This window comes from Montipora foliosa, chromosome 8, assembly GCF_036669935.1.
Source record: "Montipora foliosa isolate CH-2021 chromosome 8, ASM3666993v2, whole genome shotgun sequence".
In the NCBI taxonomy this organism is placed as follows: domain Eukaryota; kingdom Metazoa; phylum Cnidaria; class Anthozoa; order Scleractinia; family Acroporidae; genus Montipora; species Montipora foliosa.
Window position 1 is genome coordinate 14,965,050 of NC_090876.1, and position 25,000 is coordinate 14,990,049.

The following is a 25,000-nucleotide window of genomic DNA, read 5'->3' on the forward strand; positions in this document are numbered from 1 at the left end:
GCGAGATGTAGTCTCATCTGCTCATCCATCGAAAATCATAGGTTTCCGTGCATAGGTTTTTAGGAGTGGGATTTTTAGATAATTGCATGCCGCTAGCGGTGTCGTAAAAAGTAGAGTTCATCCTCGAAGAGCATTTTCGTACGCTCTATCCGTTGCAACCACTACCGAAATTCGATGGCACGAGGAAAAAAAATGTTAAAAAAAGATAACTTCTTACAGTGGGAATTTTTTCATTTCATCATATTTTGTAGATAGTAAGTAAAGTAAGTGATTCATGATTAAAATAATAGGGGTCGCCGATGATCTAAACGAGTAAAATCGATGTGATTTTGTAAAGCTCTTGGAAACTTTCGTTTGTCACGCTTTTGCGTGACCTGTCGGGGTAGGACTGGAACCAAAGAGAGGATCGATCCTTGAAGGGATGAAAGGGTTTTACCGAAAAAAAAAAAACTTTCTCGAGCATAGCAACGAAGTTTTAAGCTGGCGTTATCTTCATTTGGTTAGTGTTTTGTATAATATCTCTTCATTGCCGTCATGTTCATCTTCTGGAGTGTGGTTTTTGTAAAATTTAATCGCTGGTTGTTTCCACGCAGGTCCGCTCTATTCACGTGGACGAGGACTAAAATACTGCTCTATTTTCACGAAAGTAAAGGAAAGGAACTTCAAAAACATGCATTCATTTTGAACTTAAGTTTGTGGGGTAATAAAAACATTAAAAAAAACCAGCCCCATTAAATTTACGCAACGGTTCGTCCTCGAGTTTTTCAAACTTTCAGCCGCCACTCCATCAACTACCTTTTCCAGCTGAGCTTTTCCATCCTCCCGCTCACTTCTCTTTAACGTTTCATGATGATTCGAAAATAAATGTGCCATTCTTTTGCCATCCTGGAATTTTTTCCCCGGAGTTTTTGTCGCCATGCTTGAAAAATATTTATGATGAAAGTCAAGTAGACTAGTACACGACTGATAAAACAACGCGAATATCAGTCGTGCAGTAGTCTCCTTGACTTTCATAAATATTTTTTAATCAATTTTGACTGATCATGATTTTCTCTGATCCTACGCTGTGCAAAACTTATCGTCCACGGTTTTTGCGAAGGTTTTCAAACCTCAACTTCACTAACGCTCGAAGTAATGCGTGACATATTACAGTCGTGAAGTACCTGCACAGTAACGTTGCGCACAAACAATTAACGCGAACGTCCTTAAACTCATGGTTTACTAAATATTTTCCCGAAACACCCTAAAATTAAATAACGTGACATAGCCCCTCTAAGTGAAATAGTCTGCAAAAAATATACATAACTGCAAATTGCTCTGACAGACGTTCTCCTGCATGTCAACCGTTACGTTTATGCCGCACTCTAAGGTCAAAAAGATCGTTTCTTTTCATATTTGCATTGAAAAAAAGCAATAGGCCACTTGCACTAAGAGGTCACACGACCAATGCTTCCCTTAAACAGTGAGTTGTAATCTTGCTGTTGCCAAAAATTGACAGAACACATAAAAATTATCTTACACGCGAAATTTGAGAGGAAACGCATTTAAGGGAGATATTTTATGGTACTTTGATTTTTCAACAAAGTAGCATGATTTGTCTTGGCCGCCATGTTGGAGGGCAAAACTACGTTTTGCTTATATCTTGTTAAATGTTTGATAGTTGAGTTCAAATGTGCCGTAAACGTTACCACATCATCTTTTCAATATTTTCCTTGAAGTTCAAATGCAAAATTTGTCTCAGAAAGCGGTAATTCATAATTTTAAAAAAAATCAAGTTTTGGTCACGTGACCAGTTACGGACTTTCTCATTTTAAGCAAATGGCGCGGGTTTGAAAAACCAAATCACTATTATTTTGTTTAAGAGATGACCCACTAATAGTGTTTCGAAGGCAAAATCATGTAACTTTCATTTTCGTAAAAACGATGCTACATGACCTCTTAGTGAAAGTGGCCTATTGGAGCTTGCTACAAACAAAACGAAACGATAAAAGGTTAAGTCAATACTTTTCCAGTCTCTGTAACCTGCGATCAGGCTCTATTTTAGTTTCGCGTGGTACGTAATGTGGAGTTGGCGAAACGAAAAATAGAGCCTGACCAAATTCCTCTTCGAAATTCCTTCCGCCCACTTTGTTTGATTGATTGACATATCCTTCATCGGCCAATCAAATTTACTTCCATTACACCAATACACGCGTGGACGGCGGATTCACGCTATTTTGTTTTGACCAGAGTTAATTACCGTGAGAGGAATATTATAAACGAATTCGAAAGTTACGGTTGGCTTTAATTTGAGAAAAACACATTTAAAGCATGGGGAATGTTTTCGACGACTATATTGCGGCAAAGGCCGGTGTAATTCTCTCTCCGAAGTTCACTGAATATGCAATCTTTTAAGCTTGACATCTTAATTTGTAATTGAGATCGATCACCTAGCATTTTGTCGTTGGACGCTTTGGCAATAGATTTTTAAAGAAAAAAAAGAGAAATACATTATTCCTTTAACGTGTTTGTCCATGAAGGTTTCTTTGGTGATTTTTTCGGGTAATATCTTCAGTTGCAGTGTATTTCTAGAATTGCGCGCAGTAAAATCATGAAAAGTTTGGCTGTTAATTTTTTGATGGAGTACGAACAGTAAGATGGACTCGCAAAGTTTCTTTTAATGTTGTACAATTGATCTCTCTCGAAACATGCCATTTTAGTTTCTGGAGTGCGAGTTTTAAGTTAAATCAACTGGAAATATTATGAAGTGTGCAAACAAACCGTGTCATGGATAGTAAATAAATAAAGCCGTTTGATACACAGATATTCAAAACATGCATTCGTGTAACTTGCGATTTTATCAGCATCTCCTCCTGTTGATATACACGTCCCCTGTCTCATCCAGGAAACCAATATGCATCGGCTTTCATTGCCATTTGAAAGAACCAGCTATTTAGCTTTCAAAACATCAGGGAAGTTTGTGCCAAAGTACTTTCAACCCCATGGCCACAGAGCTCGACAACGGAATCGCTAATTTCACTCGTTCCAGAGATTCAAACCCGATTCTGGACAAGTTATGAGGTGTTTCCGATGGCATATCTCCATTTATACAAATAAAATCAAGTTGCACCTTCCACGGCATTCTAAGAACAAAAGGGAGCAAATTCTTTCGTACACTTATGGCGGATTAGTCTCGAGTACTTCGCGAGAGCTCCGCGCAATCACGATGACATTTTCACTTCCGGCGTTCCAACAGCCAATCAGATCACGAGTTTGGTCGGCCAAAATTTGGCCGACCGTTTGGAATTCTTGAGAGACTTTTAGTCAGGCCCAATTTTAACGAGCGACGACATAAGAGAACATATGGGCGAAGCTAAAAATGGGCCTGATCGCAGGTTACAGTCTCTGAGGCATAAGAAGCGAACTCAAAGCAGTCAATCAAAGGTCACGTTAACTTTGCTCGAACGGGTCATCCGAAGGGACACCATTTTCTAAGACTTCCAGGATGCCACATTTTTTCCACCCGTTCTTGATGATTGAGCAGTTTTTTTTTTTAACCAAAAAATAATAGATTCTGCAGTTGAAAATAGTCTTACTGCTTGAAAAAAAAAAACCGCAAAAATTAGTTCCAAGCGGAAATTTCAGTCAATTCGCGCCGCAAAAATCTGTTCCCGCAAAATAAAAGTAAAAAGCAAACCAAAAGACAGATGAAGAAAAAAATAACATATTTTTTTATATAAAGCTCTAAATTTCGGATTGTAAGCGAACGATTAGTGACAATCGATAGTAAAAACACTAAAATTCCCGGGGAAGGGCACGATGTTTTGTCAGAAGGAATAAAGTAATCACGTGCTTGGCAACCACATGATTCATTTTCTTCACACTATTTACATAAAATTAACATAGAAAGAAAAGTATAGTCACAACACATGATTACAAGATAAAATAGTTACAGTACGGAATATAAAATGTTTATGGTGGTCAAAGTAGCGAAGGCTTTCTAGTTGACCACCACCTACTTTTAAGTAAACGAAGAAATGACACTGAGCTTAGCAAAAAAGGGGAAAAAAAACAAAACAAAACAAAAAACAAAACAAAACGCAAACAAACAAACAACAACAACAACAACAAACAAAAAGAAAAGAACAACACATCACCATCGTCAGCAACAACAGCAGCGACAACAAAGACAAAAATATAGCAGACAATTATTATTATTATTTTTAACTCTATTATTATTATTAGATAGTTACGTACTATACATTTGACCATTAAACAGAACATATATTATTTGATTGACAAGAGATCAGGTGGGCCTTATAAAATTTCTTAAACTTGTCAAATGTTTTTGCCTTTTTTAGTGCCAAGGGGACAGTTTCCCACATGACAGAAGCAGAGTACTTAAAAGTAAATTTGCCTATGTTATTTCTAACTTGTGGTCAGTAAAAATTAAGCTTGGCGGAATTTCTCGTGCTATAGGAGTGGACAGTTGTTGTAAGTGTTAATGAATGTTGGAGTTACTCATGAAACTTTAAGTATATGCATTAGGCAAAATAGCTTGTATAGTTGACTGACTGTAAATATATGAGAAAGGTTTAGATAATTCATGGCTAGCAAGTTTTATTAACTTGTTAGGAATATCCAGTGAAGCCTTTCTTTCACTTAGATTTGAGGATAACTGAGCCTCATATTCTTCAGTGACAGCTGATACGTAAAAACTCTATGCGGGGCTATTACGTATGTATTTGGTGGGGTCATCGTAGGTAGGATTAATTGCACTAGCAAGGGTAGGGCCAATTGTAGTGAAGTGCTGATTAAATTGGTTAGCAATATCGAGTTCATTAGTATAGACCTTATACTATTTCTTATGATCCTAGAAGGGTAGTTTGATTTAACTTTAGCTTTCCTTTTAATGATTGTACCAATAAGCTTCCATGTTTCTTTCAGATTTTCTTTGTACAGCTGAAAATTTTGGTTATAATATTCATCTTTGACTTTGGTGATCACCGGGTGCCAGAGTTAAAGCAACGTACTTTTTAGCCAAGAAATCTACGTCTTTCGTTTTTTGTTGTAATATTCAACTTAATATTTATATTTCATCTGTCGGGTCGGGAAGCCTTCTTTGTCGGGTTATTGACCCGAGACCCGGACTCTTATCTGGAATAATGTTGATCAATCCCTTCACTGAAGAACCATTTCTTTCAACTGACGCAAAAAATGGACAACAAGCTTTCTTTCAAATAATAGACCATTTTACAGTTATAGCTAAGTTACCTGGCCTAAGAATGGAAGCGAGGCTGCCAGTGATCGTGCTTTGATACAAACTTTTGTGTCTTTCTAATGTTAATGTAGACTAATTAGAATTACAATGACACAATTTACATGATAAAAGCAGTGAGGTCTGTATCAACACAAGGTCACCGGCAGCCTCGCAGCCATTATTAGGCCAGGTCACCGAGCTCACATTTGTACAATGGCCTATTCTTCACTGACGAGTATTAGTCAAATTTTAAATTGTTTTTTACCTGAAGACTGTGCAGAGTTGAGTACAAATAAATATAATTTATAAATAGCCGGAAAATTGTAATCAAAGACTTCTCAAGGTGTTCGATTCCGTCTCTGGTTTACAACTCGGAAAAGTTACCAGAGAATTTGTCGTTTGGTTTCAGTGTTGTTCATAACACCACATTTATAAAATATTAACGAGAACTCGATGAGGAGGTAAATCAGCGACTAAATTTTTTGTGCGCGTGCCGATGTCTACTAAGCTTCTTATGCATATTTTTGACAGAGAATATTAAATTACAAAAAATATTCCACTTAAAAGTCGTTAAAAAGCTTTATTATTGGGCGTTCATTTGGATGAAAAATGCCACAAAAAACCTTCCAGCATTTAACATCGTGCAGCAACCAATTAGAAGCGATATGAAACCACAAACTAATTACCGCTACTGGTTGCGGTTTAATTTTTCCGCGCGTAATCGGCTTTTTACTTGAAAGACAATGGCCGTTTTTATGCTAGAGACGTTAAAGTCGTCAAGACGCATTTGACGTCTGTGACGTTAAAGCGGTCTGGTATAAAAACGGGACGCATAAAAGTAGACAAACTAACGGACAAAAACAAAATTTTTCTAAAAAAATGACTAGGTTCTATTACCGGAAGACACTGGGCACGAGCAAACTCGGCACCAAATAAACGTTAATACACGAATATATGAGCAAATAACGTGGCGAAATTGCAGCTTCTCAAATTTATGTCTCGACCTCGCCTGGAAGGACAGATGCAAATAGTTTTTTTGTGACAGAAATCAGTCTAGAAATCAGCATTTTCTGGCGATGGACGAGGAACTAGATTTAGCCTCGGCGCATGGCTTGTTTGTCTTGTCGACCAAGATAGCGAGGAACGAACGAAGTGCAGATTAACCAAGGACTCAGGGCTAAATGCGTCCAAGTTATGGGGTCCCGTTTTTATACTAGACGCATTTAACGTCTGAGACGTTAAAGTCGTTTTTAAGAGCGTCTAAACGACGCACTTAAAACAAGACGTTAAAGTCGTTGATGTCAGACGTTAAATGCGTCTGTCTTATTTCTCGTTTTTATACTAGACGTTAAAGTCGTCTTGAGACGACTTTAACGTCTCAGACGACTTTAACGTCTCAAGCATAAAAACGGCCAATAACATTTCTAATAATTTCTAATTTATGATATTTATAGTTTTCGCAGTTTTCGGATTTTCACTGTAACAAATGTATTTCTACATACAAGAAATTCCCGCGGCGAGTTTTTCTGCTTAGATACGAGACAATCAATTTAAAACTGATCTTTTAAGGCTTTGAACGCTCTATCCCACCTCTCCGTTGTGGGTTTCGGAGAGTAAAAAGATTGCGTGATTTGTTGAGTGAGAAAATGTTCAATCACACAGTGCGTAAGAATCTAGCCAATCACACAGGAAGTACAGAAATCCCTGAAAAACTGCGGGATATGAGAACAAGCTTTTGGGAGCCATTGCAAAGACGGACTATATGAAGGTTTTTGACCTACAATTGTAGGTTTCGCGTTACATGTCCGGCTGCTGGCAAGCTATAGTGATATTCACTGTTTATGAACATTTCTTTTGATATTTTAATTTTGCCAACCGCAGAACAAAAGAATCTTTGTTTCGACAGCCAAAGGGGTAACGAACGGTCCCTTCAAATTTTCAAGTGCTTGCAAAATTTTGCCGTTGCTCGATTTTCTCGCAAATTTTAGACTAGTGCTTGGTTTCCTCGTGCTCGCAATTTTTTTGCAATAGGCCATTTTACAGTTGTTTGCTCAGCGACCTAGCCTATGGATGGCTGCGAGGCTGCCGGTGACCTTGTATTGATACAGACCCCAATGCTTTTATAATGTAAATTGTCTTGTTGTAATTCTAATTACTTCATATTAACATTACAAAAGCACGAAGGTTTGTATCAAAGCAAAGTCACCGGCAGGTTCGCTTATATTCTTAGGCCAGGAAACTTAGCTACAACTGTAACATGGTCTATTGCTCGCACGCTTGAATTCTCTTTGAGATTTGTTCGATTGCTCGAAAGTTCGTAAAGGCCTGGCCAAACGCTCGCAACACAGCGCTCGCATGCTCGCAAAATGCTCGAAGAGACCATTTGATACCCCTAAGATCTCTGGCTGGCACATTAATGACAATAGCTAGATGACGTAACGGTGAGTCTCGCTATACACTGCCTCGAATAAAAAATGTTATGAAGCCGTAGAAGGTCTCCGATAAAACTAAACACAACAAAGACAAAGCCAGGTCAAATTTCAAATGATAAGTAAGTGAAAGCGTAGAAAGCTTGAGACGCCTCTTTCATCAGTTCTCTTTAGAATTAACGCTATTTTTGGTGTTCACTTGACGTCATGACCGTCAGTTCACAAATACATGGCGGCTGGTCACGTGAGTTAAAACCAAGACTATACAGTTGAAATTATTACTGTACTGTTCGTATGAAACTATTTTCAGTTCATGATTGGAAAATTAGCACTATAGGTGGTTTGAAACACAATACTGCAACGCACAATTGCTGGTGGACAAACAGAAGGAGCTAATGAGCCTCCATTTTCGTTCCCAGATCCCATTGTTTCTCCCGGGTGGCGGGGTCTCCGCACGAAAAAAAGAAGATTTCTAGAATGTTATGCTTCTAAGCGCAGCCATGTTTAGCACTATTAAGGTCTCATATATGAATTCCAGAATTCCTAGAAAACTGGGACTGAAAATTTTATGTCTCCAGAACCCTGCGTTCTCTTGCCAAGGATCTGCCGGCTAAGACAAACGATGGGATCTGGGAACGAGAATCATAGGGTATGTGTGTAATGTAATCCATGGGCCTTTTGTTTTCGTCCACCAACATGGTGACGATGACGTAACGTGAAAACCACCTACCGTTCCCTCTCAAAAAAAAAAAAAAGAAAAAAAGAATTTTTAAGGTTACGCCCCATTTAAGGTACTGGAACATTTTGCGGTATAACATATTAACCAGCCGCGAATTCAAATTTCAGCGGAAATACAAGCAATTTTCGAGGCAATTTACGTTCAACCGATCAAAGCTCAGTATGATTTTCCAGGTGAATTTTATGGTTTTATGACCGGCAACAAGGAGAAGATTCAGTTGTGATTTCAAAACACAGTCATTGCCTCAGTCAATATGACTGAGGCAATGTCCATGGTTAAATTATCTTTGCAGCTACGTTAGGTGTTTATGATGAGCACATCTTAAAGACAACACCGGAATCACGCTTAATTAAAAAAAAAAAAATCACCCAAAAAATGACAGAGGCAATTGCCTGGGTTTGCCTCATACTGCCCACGGCCCTGACAGTTAACGACGGAGTAATTCATTTGACAATTGAAACCACACCCTCCCCCCCCCCCCCCCCCAAACCCCTGGGACGTAGCGGTGGATGTAACATTTGCAGTGTTACAGTGAAACTTCTTTTTAGCGGCCACCCTCGGGGTAATGGCTAGTGACCGCTTAATGGAGGTTGGCCGCTTAAACAAAAAAAAAAAGGTTCTTCAGAACTTAGCACAATCTTTTTAGTAGAAACGTCACCTTATTCTAAAACAAACACCTTTAGAGTTTGTGACAACTTTCGCACAAGAGACAGCTCTAATATACAAAAATACAGTACTGTCAGAACAAATAAATACTCCTCAAAATGTTGAGATGAGGTTCTCTCAACTTAACATGAACAATCTAAACTATATGGCGTAAACTAAGTTGATTTATAGCCGGAAAAGGAGGCAAAATCTTTTGTTACTGGGTTGAAGAAAAAAAAAATTACAAGGAATCCTGTCGCTAAAAACCAAACTAAGTGAATTAAACTCTTGGTGGCCGCTTAAGAGAGGTGAAAACAATAGGAGAACTCTCATCGTGACAGCCAAAACGTGGCCGTGGGCGCTTAATAATTGAGGTTTATAGGCTGGGGTGGCCGCTTAATAGAGGTTTGATTTAAAATATTATTCACAAATTATTTCGGGACTTTGATAATTGTCCTCCTAATAGAGAGTGGCCGCTAAATGGGGGCTCCACTGTATTAGGATTTGTATGGGAATCCCGATAAAAGGCTTACGAAAATAATCATATGAAAAGAAATTCAAATAAAAAGCCTAACCTTATTGCCATTGTAAGTAGCTGACAACAGCCCGAGACAACAGGCCCCCCGAGTTACTCTGGACGAGATCTTTTTCCACTCATTTATTTAGACAATTCTATCAACCGTTTACATGAGGTGGGCGAGACAACTCGTGAGGGCGAGACAATTCGGGGAACCCTGGCAGGCGAGATAACTTTTTCGCATGTAAACAGTTTCGCTCGACTACCCGAGACGAGACAGCAAAATCTTAAATGCGCACGCATAAAATAAAAATCAAAGAATCGACAATAAACAATTATTGGATGAGGTTTTTGTGATATCCAGAATAATCAAGGTCGAGGTAAGGGTTATCAGCCGAAGCCGAAGGCTGAGGCTGATAACCCTTACCGAGACCTTGATTATTCTGGATATCACAAAAACCGAATCTAATAATTGTTTTATTATACATTGAAGCAAACCTAGAAGTCATTGTTGTGCTTCTTCACTGACAGCAAGCAACACAAAGCGCGCGAACTTGACATGATTACCCTAAGAAATCATGCACTGCGGTCATACATGACATGATTACCCGTGACCTTGGCTGACCTTGACATGATTAATGTATAATCTGCAGTTATGACGTCACGGGCACTGATTTCGAAAATTCACTGTAGGCTTTCGGCCAATCAGGAAAGAGATAGTGAGCTCAATGTATAATAATTTGGGGGTTAAGCATGTTGCGTTTGTTTTCGAATGAAAAGGTTTTTCCCTCAAAAATTCTCACCGCTGTCAACGGAAACTCTCGATTCAAAAACAGCCTATTATTTAAACTACGTATTACTGGCCATTAAGATTGTCAGTCCACTTTCTGAAAGGGAAAAAGCAACTATACTTAATAAAAAAGAACTAGAAAGAAGGAAGGGCAAAGGATGATACTTATTTTTTTGAGGAGTTGTCTCAAAATATATGCTTAATTAAATACGGTCACTTTTTTCTCGGTCATGCAATTCTCATATAGACGCTGGGTGTGCCTAGGGAAGGAGGGCTGTCTCAGATAACCGAGACCATATAGACAGGCCCTTATTCTACATTCATAGAATTTGCTCGTTTTCAAGTTTACCTCAAACGGGTGTTGAATCCAACAAACAAAATCTTCCTGTTACAAATTAAACACAAACTGACCTCTATAGTTTTTACTTTCCAGATCAAATATCATTTTCTGTCACACACAAGGTTCCTTAGTTCCACAAAACGCAGCTTTATTATCGGTGACAAAATGAAATAAAAAGCAAGACATAAACGCTTTTACATATTGTAATAGAGATCCCGTATCCAAATGTTTGCCTAGCCTGTGACTGTTTAGTGCTGTCAGCACGAGCGGAAGACATCCGAGGGTGAATTCGCTTTTACTGATTTCTCGTAATGCAGTCCAAGAAATTTTTTCTCTACTTTCCAGAAATGATAATACATTAATTTTGATCATTCTAGCCGTTAAACACCCTCTGGTCTTCAAGGAATAACAATTCAATAATTGCGGTACTCCTCGCTGCCACTCCAAGAGAAGATGGTTCAACAACGATTTCTATTCCGTTTCCACACGATAATATGTTGCGAAGAGCAAGTCATATATAAATAATCATAGAAAATGAAATTCTAAGAAACATAGCTTACTTTTCTGCGGAAAATAGCATTATATTGCCCATTTTATGTCCGATGGAAAAATAGTGCTTTAACCGAGTTCTGGGGCACCGGAAATGGTGACTGAAGTGTTGTGGGCGCGCAATTTGAAGTGGGTGACTAGAGTCCTCATATTGGCAAAACGTTTTATCTTCATTACGTACTGATTTCTCTGACCAATTTTGTTTCCAAATCGGGATGGCGACTGAAATATTAACATATATTATCACAGGCACCAAACAATTTGTTTCGCTAGAAAGTCTGTTCAAAACGTCAAGAAAATTCGGTTTCATTGTGAAGAATGACTCGAGTTTTCGTTGGAAAAATTTCAGCTCAAATGCTGGTAAATTTTGTTCTGTTCTTTGCTGGGCAAGTAAGTCTTTTGAAGTCCTAAATACATGTAGCTCATCTAGAACTCCGTTCTAAAATGATACGAGATTTCCGAAGGTTGTGTAATACAAGGAAGATTCAAAGGTACCTGGGAATCCGAACAGATTAGTCTGTGCTATGTTAAACAAATTTGCTTTTAAAAGGAAATAAAACGATCAGAAAGCACAGAAAACCAATTTCAACTAATTTTACTGACTTTTGTCTGCTTTAGGAGAGGACAAAGTCTATTTTACTAATCAACTGGTTGACAAGGGCGGCGACTTTCTTTGCATAAAGTTTAAAACTGATTGTTGTTGGTGTCAGTAACCCAAGTCCTTTCGAGGATCAGTTGTCACTTTCACTTTCAACTTTGCGACGTCTTTTAACGATCTGTTCATGGCAATTTGCATCGCTGGGACTCGAAAAAAGGTTTATATTTTTAAAGTTCTATCCATTCAACGGAATCGTCAGTTTGAACTGTAGTGCATAAACACTAGACTCTTCTCTTCGTTGACAATCGAATCACATCACTTCGCTTCAGGTCCAAGTTCCCTCGTAGTTGAATGGATATGAAAAAAGGACATTACGGTTTTTTTTAATGAAATCGACTAAACATACTCATTCGAGAAAGGATAGAAGGCCTTGCGTCCCGCATCATTGTGTATTATTAACTCAATCCCTAATCCGGTGCTCGCATTTCCTTTATTGATTTTGCTCGATGAATAGATTAGCCACAAAATGCGAGCAATACTCTTATTCTCGTGCATGTACATAATAATTCGGGGCCCCCGCATAATAACTTACAGCTTATTTGTTTCGGTCTGCCCCTGATAAGTGTGTCATGTCTAGCTCTGGAAATTGACGAACAAAATATTATACCGCCTTAAGGATTCTATCACAGGTATGTTTTTTTTCCTGACCTCAGAATAGGAAAAAAAATACCCTGCAACGGCTAAAACCATAAAAAAAAAAAAGAAAAAGAAAAAAAGATGGGGGAATGATTCAAAACGTCGTTTAGTTTGGGTCTTGAAAGATCGACGCGACCGATCGCATGACAACATCCATATTTTTGTCCACGCAAGGCCACACGATGGTCAAACATTACCACTACCTCTGATTAAAGCACTCAGTTAAATATTGAACACTGGCTAAAGGAACAGAAATTAAGCATATTGCAAAACGGATGTTTGGGGTTTGCAGAGTTCGGAGAGTAGTTAATAACCGTTTGTATTCTTCGATCAGGGGAATAGAGGGCACGTAAAATAATATACTGACACATTTTAGGTTGTATCTCTATTTTTAACTTCTCAAAACACTTAGCTGACACCAAATGCTTGTGCTTGAAAACGGTTAAGCGATGCAAATATGCAAACAATAAGAGAATCGGAGTTTTACTCCATTTCGACTAAACACCGGCAACGTTTCCTCATTTTCTTATGCTATTGTTAGCAGAATTCCAAAGGCTCTTTCACTTTGTATGCAGTAAGCACTTAGATGTCAGCATGAATCAACTGAGACATGCTATAACATTATTTTATGTTGTTTTTAGCTTCCTCATTCCAGTGCTGAAACGAAGCTTGAGCAAAGGAGTGACGCCCGCTTTGAACCGACCCAGTCAAAGAGCCAATAGGAATTTCTGAACCTAATCTCGAAATATGATTGGCAATTTTATTTGTTGTATTACAGAACATTGTGTTCAAAAGGACCGAATCATTCCGTTCCGTTAACTCACGAACCGACACTAGAGGACTTCAGAGGCCGAGACGCAAGCTCCAATTTAGGCGATTTGGGTCATCTGCACTACAAGGTATTTGAAAATAAGATCTTTCTCAAATTGGTATTCCACATTGACCTTTTTTTCCAGGGTTACAAATCTTCAAATTCTGCAACGAATTTAACCACTGGGGTCAACTATCAACGTTTTTTTTCTTCTCTTTCCCGGATAAGCCGTTATACAATGTACCAATAAACCAAACTTACAAGACATTTTTTATCACAAATCCATGATGTCGTGGGAAACCCCAATAAGATTTCATTCTTCTCTCCAGTAATGTCATCTTGGGCACCCGCTATCTCTAGATTTAGTAATGATAAGAAAAATATATCAGGGGATCCTAAATTTGTCGAGTATTGCCTTTTCCCCTATCTTACGGGTCAAATCGTTTCAGCGAATTCAGCAGTTTTATTTTCCTAAAATATCTTTCCATCTACTTATTTACCGCACTTGTCAACAAAAGCTCGAAAACTTGAATAAACCCCACCTTTAAGGCCTCGTCCACACTATGCCGGATAAATTTGAAAACGCAACTTTAAAGGGGGACTCTGACGAAAAAACACGATTTTTTAAAAAGTCTCAAATCCTCGAAGAAACGCCGCCAAAATGTTGCATACGATTTTCAAATAATGAATTTAACTTACTTTCACCAACATTTCAATGTTATTACGTCGAAATACTTGTTTTTCATAGCATCCGCCATTATTGGTATGTTGCCTGCATACTTATTCGAGAAAGCCTAGCTAGAGCGAGGACGTATGGCGTCACGTATTCAACATATCGCTCGCTGCTATTGAGTAAACAATGGAAAACATGTCAGAAAGCGAAGCTTCGTCTTTTATCGATCATGATTTATCGACTTAGGAATTATCGTTTGACTTCGAAAAAATATTCTGAGTCACTTACCTGTGATTATGAAGATTTAGACTCGTGGCTACTGAGGAAAAAGCAGCCGCATATCGACAGGAAATAGCTTAAGCGGAAGAACACATACAGCAACACGTACATTTGCACCTAGAAAAAAATTACGAGAAATTTGCATTTTTACAAATAAAGGGAACAACAGTAAACAGACAAAATCATGACTCGAACATACCATCTAATGGCCGTTTTTATGCTAGAGACGTTAAAGTCGTCTGAGACGTTAAAGTCGTCTCAAGACGACTTTAACGTCTAGTATAAAAACGAGAAATAAGACAGACGCATTTAACGTCTGACGACTTTAACATCTTGTTTTAAGTGCGTCGTTGAGACGCACTTAACAGACGACTTTAACGTCTCAGACGTTAAATGCGTCTAGTATAAAAACGGGACGCCCTAACTTGAACGCATTTAGCCCTGAGTCCTTTGTTAATCTGCACTTCGTTCCTTCCTTGCTCTCTTGGTCGACAAGACAAACAAGCCATGCGCCGAGGCTAAATCTAGTTCCTGGTCCATCGCCAGAAAATGCTGATTTCTAGACTGATTTCTGTCGCAAAAAAATATTTGCATCTGTCCTTCCAGGCGACGTCGAGACATAAATTGGAGAAGCTGCAATTCCGCCACGTTTATTTGCTCATATAATCGTGAGTTAACGTTTATTTGGTGCTGAGTTTGCTCGTGCCCAGTGTCTTCCGATAATAGAACCTAGTCATTTTTTTAGAAAAATCTTGTTTTTGTCCGTTAGTTTGTCTACTTTTATGCGTCCCGTTTTTATAACGTCTCAGACGTCAAATGCGTCTTGACGACTTTAACGTCTCTAGCATAAAAACGGCCAATATCAGTTAATTCAAACGATCTCTAGCATTCCTCCTCTTCTTCCGCTTAAGCTCTTTCCTGTCGATATGCGGAACTGGATGTAATGAGCACAAGTATACTGACTGTAAATCGGATCATTTTAAAAGAGATCTTTTGATGACGGTGTGGGGGAAATCACCGAGGAAAATCACGCGTGGCAGAGTAAGAAAGCGACATATTTTCGGGAGTCCGGGAAGGGCGGACACATTGGCTGGAAGCGAGTGCCAACCACGGGGCCGGGTTACTCTAGGAAAAAAATTGTCATGAAATTCCAATTTTCGAAAAAAAAAAAAAAAAAAGAAAGACAGCAAACCCAATTGTTCCGTATCCTGACTAAATTAAATCGGCTTGCTCTGACCCCGGAGGCAAGACACCGACTCCTCTGAAGCTTGGTAGCAGAGTTTGACAAAAATATGTAAGGTTCTCGCTCGTCGGTTGCACTTGTCAAGGCATTTGCGGTTGACCATCTTATTTGCAAAGCACTTGAATAAAAACTCCGCTATCGTTGCCGTGGAAAATACTGCGAGCTTTCTTTAATTCGTGGTTGTAGTTTGGTTGAAGAACCCCTCTTAAAAACAGTTATTAATTATGAAATCGGAGAAGAAAACAACGTGAGATAATCGATTTAGCGATCGTTTCTGCTAAAACGGAAGTTCTATTATTGTTTTCAAAGCAAGCACAAAAAGCGGAAAGAACGGACGTCACAATGACCGACCTTTTAACAGTACTTCGCACATTCTTTACTAATTGTTAAGGAAACTATCGTATTTCTCCTCACAAAGATCACAAGATGTTACCTGCGAGCAAAAGGTTTCGACATCTAATAAACAGCTTACTGAACCACAAAGAATGCACGCCGTTTATAATATAACAAAGAATAAAAATACAACTTTGGAATGTTGGGTGCCCCGTGCGGTCTTTCTGAACTGAATTAGTGACAAACAAGTGTGAGAATTTATCTTAACTTCCCCTTTAAATGAGTCGTGTCTCACCATGTAGTTAATTGTGATGAGAATCACGATGTTTCGGCTGCATTCTGTACACTGCTTGTCTTCATCAGACGACGAGATCGGATGATTGTAAAGCACGAAGCTCCGCTGTGATTGGTTAATTTTTAACAGCTGTGATTCGCTGTTCCAGTCAGATGGTCAGCTCTTTTCACAATGTGTTATTCCACCCTTTGATCATCACCTTTTGTATAAACCTTCCACTGAATTACTTTCATTAAACTCTGTTTAAAAAACCGCCACCAAACACGCAAAACATCCGAAGGTCGCATGACTAAGTTTTCATTTCAAGCAACCGTAAGATAACTTCTTAACCGTAACCGCCACACAACGACTGTTTGACCGCAAAATGATATCACAATTGGCTAAAAGTATCAAACCTCCAGATTAAAATGGACCATCTCGATTGGTTTTTAATGTAGCGAATAAATTACAACTGAATGGATTCCTTTCTTAAGTTTCTAAAGCAAACTATTTTGATTTATTTTTACCCTGGAAGAACAGACGGACAACAATATACTTACAGTTTGTATATACTTAGCCACATCAGCCAATTGTTTGGTGCACTTAAAATTTAAAGGAAGCAAAATGATTCTAATCTTTTACATTCAGGCGTTTGTAATTATAAGACGGCTTGCTTTGACTGGACGGAAAGACACCCTGAGTGTTTTGCAAAGGTTACGGTGAATGACGTGATGTGATCGAGCAAAGAAAACACTCGTCGATGCATCTGCGAATCTCTCAACTAACTGTATTCATCTCATCGTAATTTGAAATGAGAGACAAATTGATTTGACCCTTTTTGGAATGTTGGATAAATGTTATGATATTTTAATCTTACCTTATCAATGCTGTACCCTGTTAACTAAATTACTGTAATTATCATGCTTTCGAAAGATGCGCTTTGAGCAAACGTGGTCACTTCGACCGTTGGATAACAAACTGAGCCCTAGCCCCCTTGGTCTCCCGACATGAATTCATTGACTCAGTCGTCCAATCACACTAACGCCTCCCTTGTGTTGACAAACTTCATTGAAAGACGGGTTTAACAGCCAAGAGGCCGACAGCGACAATGAAAGTAGTAGTGTACAAACTAAAGAGACAATCTCAATACTTAAGACGTAATTCATGGTAATTTTGCGCCCTCATGCCGGTTTTATTGCTTTCTTCAAAGAACGAATTATAGGATTTACGATCTTTAAGCACGCGACGGCGAGATAATACCGCAACTTTAATATTGTGTTTGGCAAAGCGCACAATGATAGGTCTAGGTGTTACAGTAGATTTCTTACCCACTCGGTGAGACCTACTAATATCATTTGAGGCAACTTCAAGATCAAGTTCAGATTTAAAGAAATTAATGGCTAGGTTATCAATGTTTTCGTCGGCTCTTTCGGCAATGCCATAAATTCTGACATTCGTTCTTTTTGTGTATTGTTCCAAGTCATCAACTAGTTGGGAAAGTCTGTCATTATCTTCTTCGAGATGAGCTATCTTTTTCACGAGTTCCGATAGCTATTGATTCAGAGTGGTAAACTTGGAATGATTTGAAATTATAAACTCGTTCAACTTTTTTTCGATATCCGATGAGAGATGTAATCATCGACAATTTTGATGACGTGGGATTGCTTGATACTCGTAACAATGTTCGGCAACGATGATTTACCCCATTCGTTGCTCGTTGTTCTGTGCTCAGTCCCCCAGACTATGGCAAACTTGCATTGGGGCAAAGTCACGTTATTTGCTGTGTCATAGGTCGTGTTCTATTGGGATCAACCGTTTCAACCGCAACCGGTTTCGGTTGAAGCGGTTGAGGTTTCCCAATAGAACACTTTTCCAACCGTTTTCGGTTGAAACGCGGTAACTCCTGGGAATAGTTATTACCAGACCTCTCAGCGTTGACAAATTGAGGCCTGAAAGCAACACGGCAGTAGTCCGCGGCCGACTTTAAATGGCCCGCGTAAACGACAGCGGTTGCTGTCAATGCTTTTTCAACCGTTTCAACCTAGTTTGATGCCGGTTGAAAAAGTTGATCAACCAAACCAACCGAAAGCGGTTTTTTCCCTATAGAACACCAAAAAACCCAACCAACTCAACCAACTACAATCGGTTGATCCCAATAGAACACGACCAAAGTATCCAAGGGCATTTGGAATTGGCGGGGTCGAAATTGCACCAAAAACAAGTATAGCTTGTGCAAATACAGACAAAGCTCTCTAAGCGGCCGTCACTTTCGTAAGAATAAATAAAAATGCTAGCTTATAAATTAATCCATCTGGAACGTAGATGCAGGTTTTTTGGAAAGCCGGGATACAACGTCACTTACCCTCCCATAACGACACCATGTCTTTGTGGGACTGAGCACGAAATTCAACGATCCCAGGTTCCTCTGGGAAATATGGTGCGTAAGACTACAAGATAGTGCGAGCGGCGATCGAGGTGAGCCTGTTATTAAATGTCCTGTTCAGTTACTGCTAAGACAATCTATATTCATATATTTTATTTCCAACAATCTACATTTTTCGGGACAAAATCAAAAAACTTTAAGTAAGATCGATTTAGAAATCGTATTAAGAATAAAAACTAACAACAATATCCGACGTTTCGGAGTCAGATATGACCCCATTACAGTTTAACCTTGATAATGGGGTCATGTCTGACTCCGAAACGTCGGATATTGTTGTTAGTTTTTATTCTTAAAATCAAAAAAAAAAAAAAAAAAAAAAAAAGAATAAAGAATAAAACTGAATTGACTCGTGGTTGACTCGGGACTTCAGGTTGACTTGGTCTCGCGGATGGCTCGTGTAACGTTGCATCTTACGTTTAATAGTCAAAAATCTTGCGTTAGTGAACCCTCTATTTTTTCTTGAGTTCGTCGAGATCGCAAGAAAAAGTATTTACCGCAGGGGATTTGAATAAGCTCATTGATTGCAGTATAATTTTGTACTCACAAAATACGCATGTTATGCAATATATTCCAGTTTTCCTGACAAACAGGCTCGTTGTGTGCATCTTTGTGTTTCTTGGTAATTTACAAGTTGCTTGGAAAAACACGATCCTCGCTTTTATTGCTTTACTTTATTGCTTTTAGGAAGGTCAAGATGAGTCGAAGAGTCGCTTTCACTTGGCTTTTGCTTTATTTTTTTGCTGTCAGTTTACCCTTGACAGAAGGCCAGTTTCCTAAAGTTTGCGTCACCCTCGACAGCTTGAAGAGCAAAGAGTGCTGTCCGATCCCAAAGGGCTTCAGTGCGCCTTGTGGTAGCGATGGCAACAGAGGCACGTGCCAGGAGTTGATGATTCGTGAATGGAATTTTACCTACAGTCATTACCAGGCATTCCAGTTGGAGGACGATCGTCACGACTGGCCAAATGCCCTCTACCACAAAACCTGCAAATGCCAATCAAACTTCGCTGGTTATGACTGCAGCAAGTGCAAGTTTGGTTACTATGGTAACAACTGCAAACAAAAGAAGATCCTGACGAGGAAGAATTTTGTCAGATTGTCAGCCGAGGAGAAGGATCGCTACATGAGATACATCAACATGTCCAGGTACTCTGAAAGTGATTATGTGGTGACTTCGACTCCTTACAAAGTGATCAACAGAACCGTGCAAGCTGGTGGAGACCCTGCGTCCTTGTTTTACAACGTCACCAACTATGACCTGTTCGTGTGGATACATTATTACGCACGATATGGTTCAACTTATCCAAACAACAAAACGCACGCAGTCATTGACTTTGGGCATGGGGGCCAGGGGTTTCTTTCGTGGCATCGACTATACATGCTTGAGTGGGAGAGAACCGTGCAGGAAGTTGCCGGTGATGACAATTTTTCTCTTCCTTTCTGGGATTGGACTTCACATAAAGATGAGCGTGACCCTACTATTTTCTCTGAAGATTTACTTGGCGTGACACAACAAGAAGACGGCGTGGTGCAAGGCAAATATTTTAAAGATTGGTACGCCATTTGCACTGAACTGACACTGTGTAATCCTACAGTTCGGCGGCCCAGGCTGGAGCGTTCGACGAAGAAAGAAAACGAAATAAAAAACAAGACCCTAGGATACACGATGACGTTTCCAAGCAAAGAAGAAGTCAATTTTGCTCTCCGGTTTGAAACCTTCGGGCTACCGCCTTACAGCAAAGTGTCGAGCTGCAATTTCGTAAACATCCTTGAAGGCTTCGCCAGTACCAAGACTGGATATAGCTTGCCCACCCGCTACACCATGCACAACCTGGTTCACGTCATTGTCGGGGGAGCCATGTCAGAAGTACGCTCAGCATCTAATGATCCAATTTTTTACTGCACCATTGTTTCGTGGATCGCATCTTTGAAAAGTGGCTTCGCAAGTATAACAAAGACGCCTCTGTTCTTTCTATCCTCGACGCACCCATTGGCCACAACAGGCACGACGTCATTGTACCATTGTTTCCATTGCACACCAATGAGCAGATGTTTAAGAAGTCTTTTGAGTTCGGTTATGAATACGAGGATGTTGACGAAAATGGTAAGTATTTTGTGGAGGCCCTGTGGCCTCATCATTAGTGTGGTCGCACTTAGGTACTGTGATCAAGGAGGCAGTGCTCTCAAGGCGAAGTCCTTACACTTCGATCGGGTTGACCCTTGAGATGACATATTTTTCAAACAGCGGCTACAAACATAATGATAAAGCGCATTTTACTTTTGACTTGACTTTTCGTATGCTACAACATACATCTTCAGAAGTGACGGTTGAAAAAATTCAAATATGATATATATAAAATTAGGAAGACTGGTAACTAGAGAGAATAAGACAAAAATAGTAAGATAAAGAGATAGCAGTAAAAACTGACCGTTTAGCAAAACCAAAGTTTTTCACTACCAACGTTTTCCCTTAAGGCTGGTTTAAGGTCACGCATTAATAAAGTTTCCTTTATTTTACAATGCAAATCAGAGCTACCATTTGCTAAAACTTGAAAATGATCCCATTTTATGTTGTGACCTGTTTTTACTGCGTAATCTGCAATCGCGGAAGTTTGACTGATCCTTTTGAGTGCTTTGAAATGATCTTTTTTACGGTCACGTAAGCGACGTTTCGTTTTACCAATGTAAAACTCATTGCAGTCGCAACAAGATGCCTTATAAACAACTTTGGATTTTTGTGATTTGCACAAACGATCTTTATAAGGAAAAAAAAAGACTTGATTCGACATGTGTTAATTTCATGCTCGGGATAACCCTGGGATGAGCTAGCACACCGTGCACCGGTGGCTCAGTTGGTTGAACAAGAGCTGTCACGCGGGAGGTCGGGAGTTCAACTCCAGCCAGACCAACACTCAGGGTCTTTAAAGAGGGTCTGAATTGGGGGGTCCACATGTCGGTTGTCGGTTAAAATTTTATTACTTTGTTGGTTGTCGGTAAATCCCAGTTAATTTTTTTGTCGCTAGTCGGTAATTTTTCCCTCGTTTTGTCGGTAGTCAGTAATATTTTCTAGCCCTTTGTCGCTAGTCGGTTAACCCCATTCACACCCTCTTTAAATAACTGAGGACAAAGTGCTACCTTAAATTGTAATTACATCGGCAAATGGTTAGACTCTCTAGTCTTCTCAGATAAGGACGATAAGCCGGAGGTCCCGTCTCACAACCCTTAAATGTTTATAATCTTGTGGGACGTAAAAGAACCCCAGCATTTGTCGCAAAGAGTGGGGCATGTAGTTCCCGGTGTTGTGGTCTGTCTTCTGTGATGTATCATGGTTGCGAGGGTAAATACAGATCTCCATTTAAACCAGCTATGCTGAACTGGAATTTCTGTATAAATAATGCATATAAATAAATAAATAAATAAATAAATAAATAAATAAATAAATAAATAAATAAATAAATAAATAGATAAATAAATAGATAAATAAATAAATAAATAAATAAATAAGTAAGCATACTGTGACAAATCCAAGGGGTAGTAGAAATACTGACTCAGATTGCTTCATGCTACAGAAAGCTGAGATAAGCGTAGGCCTGATGGACCCCTTAGCTCATATGCAGACTTTACCCTTTTACTTTAATTAAAGCGTTATCGAACATAACATAGCTAGCAGAAAACTGCGCTATCAAACGTAGTATGCATAGACGTGAATTCAATAGTGCACCTTGCCTCATGGTGTGAACAAAGGTGACTTCGCCTCGTCATTTCCATGATTCATACCTTAGCGTTCATCATCGAGTTACGATGTACTTGGTAAGTTTGAAGAGAACTCAAGAAGCTAGAGTTGCCCTCGTACTTGCTCAAAAAAATTCACAATGCCCGAATATGAGTTTTGAAATCGGATAAATCAAAAATCTTTACAAGGATTCAAAAGTTAAGACCAATGTTTCCTTTCCGTCAAGCCGCATTATTAGAAGATCTCCTTCTCTATCCTCCACCTAGGGAGATAAATAAGTACTCGAAAAAATATTATAATAATACAAAGTATTCTATGTAGTATAAGTATCCAGCATTGTATCAAAGTATACAAAAATTTGGTTTTATCAACGGAGTTGATAATGTAAATTGGCCACCGTACAGAGATTCTAAAAGCTGACGTTTCGAGCGTTAGCCTAAGGGCTAACGCTCGAAACGTCAGCTTTTTGTATACTACTTACTACTTTGTATACTACGCCAAATTTTTGTATACTACTTCCCCACCGACGCAGCACCACAGTTTCTTTAGAAACTACCCCTTCATGCATTTATTTGTATCAAAGTAGTCTTCTCTTCCTTTGTTTAATAAATAATGGTATTTTTCGCTTTAGGCAAATCCTCTGATGATGAAGAGCCTGTGGAGCCAATAGATTTGGGACAGTGCCCGGTACCTTGCCCGGCAGTTTCAACAAAGTAGAGCAGAGCAGAATAGTGTAGATCACAGCCGGCAGAGAAGGAGAGCAGAAAGATATAGTACGGGCAGAGTAGATAGAGAACAGTGAAGTGGAGCAAAGAAGGGTACAAATGAGCAGAGCTAGGCAAAGAAGAGCATAGCTGAGTAAAGTAGAGACGGCATAGCAGAGAATTAATCGGAGAGAATGTATACAATATAGCAATGTATTGCAAAGATGAGAAGAGCAGAGTAGGGCAGACTAGAGCATGGTAAAGTAGAGTAGAGAAGATTAGACTGTACTGTAGCATAGAGTAGAGCAGCTAGAGTACGTAGAGCAGAGAGTAGAGTATAGCAGATTAGATCAGACAGGACTGGGTATTTCAAAGATGTTCATTTTACTGTTCTAATATGAGTAGAAAACTTGAGTAACTGAAGGTCTCAAACTCCAGGTGTATTCTATAAACATTATGTAAGGAACCCGTTAAGACAACCTACAGAAAGAAACTTTTATTATCCATTTGAAACCCTGAGAGGACTTTTTATTCAAAACTTATAGCATCAGTAATCCTTTAAAAGTACTTCACTCCTTAGCTTTGTGATATACCTCTCGATAGGGATTGAATAGTCTTTTTCTTAAATTACGTCAACGAATATAATAAAACATAAAAACCAAACCATAAGTATACATTTTTGGCAGAAACCGTGACGGGCTCCCCGATCGCACATCAATTATTACTCATGTTGGTTGTTTGGTTTGTTTTGATTCATTGTGAATCCATTGCACTAGAAATGCGCTGGGAATAATAGGCCTGTGTTATTTTCGGCTCTGTTTTTAAAAGTGGGCCGTTCTCGCACCTGACTAATTTCCGGTATGTCTACCCCAACCAGTGCGACACCCGTATTTTAAAATCAGCCCTTTTGAAAGGAGGGTTTTTTTTGAACATCTCAACAAATGTGCAAATGATATGTGTTAATGCTCAACCGCCACAAAGTTACAAGATTTCTTGGCCTTGTTCTCTGTTCGATCAATGCCATGTTGACGCTTATACCGGTTGTTGACAGGAATGATAATTAATAGAAATGGTAAACACCTTTGATGACTTTACATTGGAAATGTAAATTTCATCAGAGATTGAAAAAGGCGGAAACAGAGACTTTTTTTCAATTGCCTTGTCTCCCGCCAAATGCGCGAAAAAAACATTGCTTTCGCTATTTTATCTTTTTTACAACAAATTATTTAAAGTTATGTCTAAAGCAATACATCATTTTAAAGCTTATAAAAATAAGTTTTCCAGGACAAAAAACAACTCTTTACCAAAGATATTGTTTCTTTAATAAATGTCCTCAAATGTGTGGCTGGCACATTTTTAGGTCAATATTTTTTCTTTGCTTCAACGCACTAAGTTCGGTTGTGAGTGCGCTAAGAAGTTTTGGACGAAAGAAAAACGTTTTGCCAGCATGTGAGCAGATACCAGACAAAATTAAATTTTGCCAACCACAGAACAAATTTTCAAGTGCTTGCAAAATCTTGCCGTTGATTTTCTCGCAAATTTTAGACTAGTGCTTGATTTTCTCGTGCTCGCAATTGTTTTGCAATAGGCCATTTTACAGTTGTTTGCTCAGCGACCTAGCCTATGGATGGCTGCGAGGCTGCCGGTGACCTTGTATTGATACAGACCCCACTGCTTTTATCATGTAAATTGTCTTGTTGTAATTCTAATTACTTCATATTAACATTACAAAAGCACGAAGGTTTGTATCAAAGCAAAGTCACCGGCAGGTTCGCTTATATTCTTAGGCCAGGAAACTTAGCTACAACTGTAACATGGTCTATTGCTCGCACGCTTGAATTCTCGTTGAAATTTGTTCGATTGCTCGAAAGTTCGTAAAGGCCTGGCCAAACGCTCGCAACATTTCAACGCAACATCTTGGAACATTGTTGCATGCTGTTGCGACATGTGTTAAACAAGCTGGCCAAA

General features: G+C 39.1%; 1 pseudogene; it reads left to right on the forward strand.

The window, feature by feature from the left end:
• Positions 1–23,713, forward strand: part of LOC138013202 (tyrosinase-like) — a 37,595-nt pseudogene extending 13,882 nt beyond the window's left edge.
• Positions 23,714–25,000: the final 1,287 nt, after the last annotated feature.